We start from the raw sequence: 6421 nt of genomic DNA on the forward strand, positions 1-6421 counted from the left end.
GATCATCCTTCTGTGCTGCTGGATATCATAAAACACCATCAGTGGAGGGAGTGGATGATGCACCGGGAGATGAGAGGCCTAATCCTCTCCCTCTGCTTTCTGCTGGAGGGGGAACGCTCTCCTCTCTCTCTCTCCCTCTCTCTCTCTCTCTCTCCCTGCGTCTCTCCGTCTCTCTTTCCCTGTATTATTATCCCATGCTTGGCGTCCTTCCCCTGCTTCTCTTAGTGCCAGCCAGTGGGTAGAAGAGGCAGCAGGGGAATTTAGAGTCTAAATATACTCACCATGGGTAAATATGTCCGCTTACACTGAGAGAGAGCAGAATAATCCTACAGGCCTGAGAGAGATTAGAGATTTCCATGTTTAATCCACCCTCCCCCTCCCTCAGGTTGGCTGTTAGCAAGTGGGTCCTCTCCGCTTGTCATGTTGTTCGGTTTCCTGGCATATAATCAGGTCTTCTTTTAAAGTTGGTCTCAACATTCAATATTTTCCAAATAAGCGAGAGGACAGGAGAAAAATGATAGCTGCCGTTGTTATGACTTCAGCCAACATATTGTGTACAACAAATGAAAACATTTTAATAGTGAACAAATGTTGTGAAAGTGAAATAAGTTGAGTCAGTGAAGTGCTTCTATTCTATTCTATTCTATTCTATTGAAAGTTTATTTATCAAATGCACAAATAAAATGCATGATTGCAGGCAACGGAATGCTGTTTCTGCAAGCTCCAGATAGAAAATATGTTTAGAATCACAAATATTAAGGTAATAAATAAATAAATGTATAAAAAGTGGTAATACTTTACAATGAGGATCAATTTGTTAACATTAGTTATTGAACATGAACGAACATGAATGAACATGAACTAATAGTAAACTTTTTACATTTTACAATTATTAATTACTAGACACGATCTAGGATGAACTAACAATGAATAGTAGTTTTTTTTTGTTAATTAAAGTGGACAAAGATTAATAAATACTGTAAAAACTGTTACCAAAAAAGTTAATAATAAGTTAATAATAATAATAATAATAATAAAGAATTAAAATTAAGCTAAGGAAGTAAAAGAAAAATAAGAAAAGAACAGTGAAAGAAAAAAAACACAGTTGCAGGTAAAACTACAGTACTGTGGTACTGTGAACCCTTTGTATTTTCTTAGATTTTTACAGAAATTGATCATCAAATTTGAGTCGATCTTTAAGTCATAGCAATAGACAAACACTAACATGACACACAGCACTGAAAATAGTGTGTAAACACATTCAACATTCTCTGCAACTTTAAATGTAGATATGAAAGTATAAAATAAAGACTGAAAAGTGTGCACAATTTCAAATCTAACTGTGAAAAACAAATATGCAATGTGCATTGGCAGGTGAACAAATGTTCTGAGAAGTGTGACATTTTTTAAAGCATATTTATTAATTAATTTGTATAGTGTCAATAACAGTGCAAAAAGATTTAATCACTAAATTGCAAAAACGTTAACCTTGTTTGTGCATTTTTTATTTATTTATTTATTTATTGTAAAAGAACACTATTTTTTTATTCATATTTTAAATTATTTTGCATGATTTTACATTTCAGTATATTCCGCACTGTTGCTAAATTGCAGATTTTGCATTTACATTTTTGGCAGATTTAATTACTAATCTGGAATTTGAGATCCTGCAGCACCAGTTAAATCCTCAGTACTGGAGTCGTGAATGTGCCTCGTATGATAGGGCTGCAGTGCTCAGTATGCAGCCGGAGTCAAGACTCTGTGGTGGCCCCTGTTTTTATGCAGACCTTGATTAGTTTACTGTCGCCTGATTAGAAATTAATTAAAATGATGAAACAGACTCCAGAGGGGAGGTGGAGGGACGCTTTAAGGGGGGAGGGGGCTGATGACTTTCACACAGCCATTGTGCCTCAGTCCGAAGGGATGCACTATGTGTGTATGTTTGTGTGTGTATGTGTAGAATAATCAGAATTCCACTTATGGTTGTCGGAGTAAGGAAGAAGGCCGTTATGCCGTGTACAATCCCTTCCCCCATCGCTTTGTGTTTTCTGTTTTTCTACCCTCATATTCGACATTTCCTCACAGATACTTTGCTTTCTTCCCGCTATTTCTTCTTTCATTTCGTGTTTCTTTTAAAGCCTCTTTTATTTTGTCCAAATCTGATCAGCTGATTGATAACAGTAAAATTTTTATATATACCAGTAGGTGTATGCGACATGTTTGCGGTCTAAAACGGCAGGCTGAACTCCTGAAGCACCAAAACATGGGCAGAGATACAGCCTGACCTGGTGTTAATTATCAGAATTGCTGTAGACAAGCCCTCTAACATTATGTAATGATAAATACTGTGCCATATTAGGGCCTGATAACATCAGTGTTGTGGATAGCAAGCAAATTGCTGCTCCATAAGCGGTTTATACAGCTGTTGCATTTCTGCATTTCACAGATGAATGAACCTGTAATTGGAGACTAATGAAGCCTGGAGGGGCTGTGTGGCGCAGAGCGCTCACTTCGCTATTTATTTAACTGTGGACTCTTCAGATCAAAAGGCTCCTGTGTTTACTCCATGGCTCTGTGGATCATCTTTTCAATTTAGCCTGACAACCGCTGAACAGCAATCCCTCAGAGACAGACTCAATCTCGAATAGGTGAAGAGAGAGAGTGGTTAGAAGCGAGTGTGTGTGTGTGTGTGTGTGTAGGAGAGAGAAAGGGAAAGGTGGAGGAGACAGCCGTAGTGGGTGGAGGGAGACGTGGAGAGTATTGTTTTATGACAGGAATTTATTTGATGGAAAAACACAGGATTTGTCTTGAATTGTCTTGAATATTGACATGCTTGTCATGGTGTCAGATTCTTTAGCGGTTCAGTCGAGTGCTGCTGGGATTGACAATTTTCTCATCTGTCACCACTGATGTAGAAACCACTGGTTGCAAGCATAACTCAGATATTGTTTGTAGAAGCATCCACTTGATGTTTATGACTGTTTAAAGGATAGTTCACACACATTTTTAAGTTCTGTCACCCTCACGTTTACTCACCCTCATGTTGTTCCAAATCATTGTTTTCTTTCTTCTAAAGAATGTTTCAGCAGTTTTTGTCTGCACACTTCAAGTCAATGGGGTTTCAAGGACATAAAAGTAGTGTAAAAGTATCCAAACAACTCCAGTGCTTTAATCCAAGTGTTCTGAAGTTATATGCCATAAATTATTCTATTAAATTTAAGGTAAAAAAAAACTCCAGCTGTGCCAGGAATTAGCTGTAAGAAATATGATGACAATGTTTCAGGCATTACAGGATGGCATATTGGTGCCTGTATATTTTACTTATAACCATATATTTATTTTATTTTACTTATAACCATATATAGGCGATGTAATGTTAACTAATGAATGCTAATCTACTTGAACCACCAAAATGCTTTGTAACTAAAAATGTACTGATAGCCACCATAATAATACAGGTGTCACAATAGAAAACAACATGATGAATCAGAGTTCACCTAAAGTGGCTAGTCCATAAAACATGGACTATAGTCATATATAGATATAGATATATAGACATATACAGATGGTGCACACCATACACAAAGACAAAACACCATCAGGCTTACACACGACACTAAAAACTACATAACATAAAATGTAATACAAAAAAGTGAAGAAGCGGGTTATTTGTATAACATATAATATGTGATTTTTTTTTTTTTCTGTAGCATTTAAAAAAAAAATTCTGTAAAAATTACACTTTAATTTTTACTTAATCACCCATTAATAACATTAAACCTCAATGGTTTTTGAGTGTCATGTGATTTGATGTCACAAGCATCAATAACATCAAGTTTGATATTGACATGTCACTATATTTGAATATATGAATACACGAGTTGATCAGTGATTCGATTAGATCTGAGAGTGAATCACCATGTATTTAGTTTTTGGATTACTTTTATGCTGCCTTAATGTCTTTTTGGGAGCTTGATATGTTTGCGCCCCACTGACTATTATTGTATGGACAAAAACAGCTGAAACATTCTTCAAAAAATTTCTTGTGTCCCACAGAAAAAATTTAGCCATACAGGTTGGTAATGACATGAAGGTGAGTAAATGATCACAGAATGATGTTCATTTTTCATCCATTAAGGATGCTGCATGGGTGTAACGCCAGTTTAAGAGTTTTCCCCTTTATTTGACAGATTTGAGGTTGAGGAAGATGTGGCTAGACTAGTGAAAGTGTTCAGATACATTCACAGCTACATAAAGTACACTTGTGTACACTCTTCCCTCTGTGAGCTGTTCCTGACGCATGGTGGTCTTTTTAAATGAGTGTGTAAAGCCTAATTGGAAAATGCTTTAAATAATTTCTAATTAGATGGAGTGTGGTTGTAATTGGTTTGGTAATCTCTGGATTAATTAGCAGTGCTGTGTAATGTGTGTATATGTGTGTCTGTGCATGTATTTGTGTGTGTGAATGGACGAATTAATAGGTCTTGCAGGTCTCTTGCAGACCTGCAGCCATTCAAGAGCTTCTGTGGGAGCAGGAGGCCCCAACAGAGGCATCTTTGTTTGGGCTGTTGTTCTGTGGGTGGCCCTGCTGCACCCGAGAGAGACACATCTATTTCCCAGCATTAATCCGAGCCTATCAAAATACCTCAAACCCAATAGTCTTGTTTCTACTTCCTCCAAACTACACTTTTGCTTCTCAAAAGTCCATCTAAAATCTGCCTCAATTTGAGATGGGAAGGGAGCATTTTAAAACCGATCCTCTCGTCCTCTTCGATTTCTCTTCCTGTTTTCTTCATTTCCACCACTTTCCTGCACTTACTCTCTCCCTCTCGTTCTCCATTCCTTCTCCTCTTCCAAACTTGGTACCCTGCAATGATGGAGGAAATGAGGTGAGCTCTGGATCTCTAGACCTCCCCCCTCCTCTCATTACTCCATTCTTACCTCACTAAGAAATGCAGGAGGAGAAGAAAAGGAGTGAGAGGCCTCTGGACACTTGTTGCTTCAAGGCTCTTATTGAAAATATTGCTTCACAAATTGATTCAAGATGGTCATACTGGTGCAGGGCATCCTGAACATTTCAGGAATTACACTTTGCGATTTTTAGCCTGATTTTCATTTAAAGTCAGGCGGACTACAGTTGTTTATCTCTACCTTTGCTGTTTGCATTATTTCTTTGTATCTTCTTAAGCTTTTCATGCTGTTTTCTGTTTCTCTTTAATATCATTCTCTCATTCATAATTTCCACCTCCAGAAACACATAGCCTACACTCCCACACTGACTTCTAATATCCTGTAATTTTTCCATTTATACTCAGTTTCTACTATATGTAACCATAAATTAATTATAGAGCACTTAATTACATATCTTAACCACATTTCCACAGTGATATAGAGAATACGTTTAAAGATCTCAATAACATGAAGTGTCATTTTTGAAGATGTTTAGCTGTGAATGTGATATATTCACAAATATTTTCAGAAATAAGCTATTTTCTGAATGTGAATGTGTGAGACTAGCCCCATAGGTAAATAACTAGAAGAATAATGAACAGCAGTAAACAGTAAAAATATTTGCACTACAAACCAGTGTGCATATGATTACAATAACAAATCAAAATAACACGACAACAAATACAAATTTGCAACATCAAGCTGCATAATGGACTGTTTTTGTACAGCTAAAATTACTAAGTGGATGTGACACCAGAAGCCTTGCACATTCAATTGAAAAATGTCCAATCCTGCTCTTACGTTACAATTAAGGTGGATAACTTGAAAGCAGTATGTGTTGCTTTATATAAAAGTGTCTGCTGAATGCATTAATGTAATGTGAAGTTGTCCTTATGCTGCAAAAACAATTGGCATGTTCCTAACCTCTATTCTTTGATGCTAAAGTATGTCTAAAGGCATGTTTTGTCTCTCGCTTGGCCCACCTTAATCCTAACATGTCCTGATGATACGGCCAGAGAGGATCGCTAGCCTGCGCCTCCCCTTTCAGAGCTTGCCTGCCACCAGAGAGAACTCATTACTACAGAGCAACCAGGTTAATTAGCTCACAGAGAGAAGAGACAGAGAGAGTGAGCGAAGACAGACAAAAAGATGGAGAAAGAGAGCAAGAGACCTCAGGGTATCTTAAAGAAAAATAGCCTGACATCTGTATTTACTCCAGAATAAGTTTCTATAAACGGATTTCCTTCTGGCTGAAGGCTACTTACATGAATGTTCACCCGCTCCCTTACATGGGGGATTCTGGATAATAACTGTCTGCCTGTCATAGACTGTTAGCTTCCTAAATGTATTGGCCATGCATATTTAAGATATGTTTTACTTCCAAAGTTATGTCAGCAAATTTCATCAAACTGGTGTACTTTAAGAACAGATCAACAGGGGGAGCTCTGCAACCCCACAACTCACAGCCCTA

Source organism: Sinocyclocheilus rhinocerous, unplaced genomic scaffold (assembly GCF_001515625.1).
Source record: "Sinocyclocheilus rhinocerous isolate Xijiao unplaced genomic scaffold, SAMN03320098_v1.1 scaffold2583, whole genome shotgun sequence".
Taxonomy (NCBI): domain Eukaryota; kingdom Metazoa; phylum Chordata; class Actinopteri; order Cypriniformes; family Cyprinidae; genus Sinocyclocheilus; species Sinocyclocheilus rhinocerous.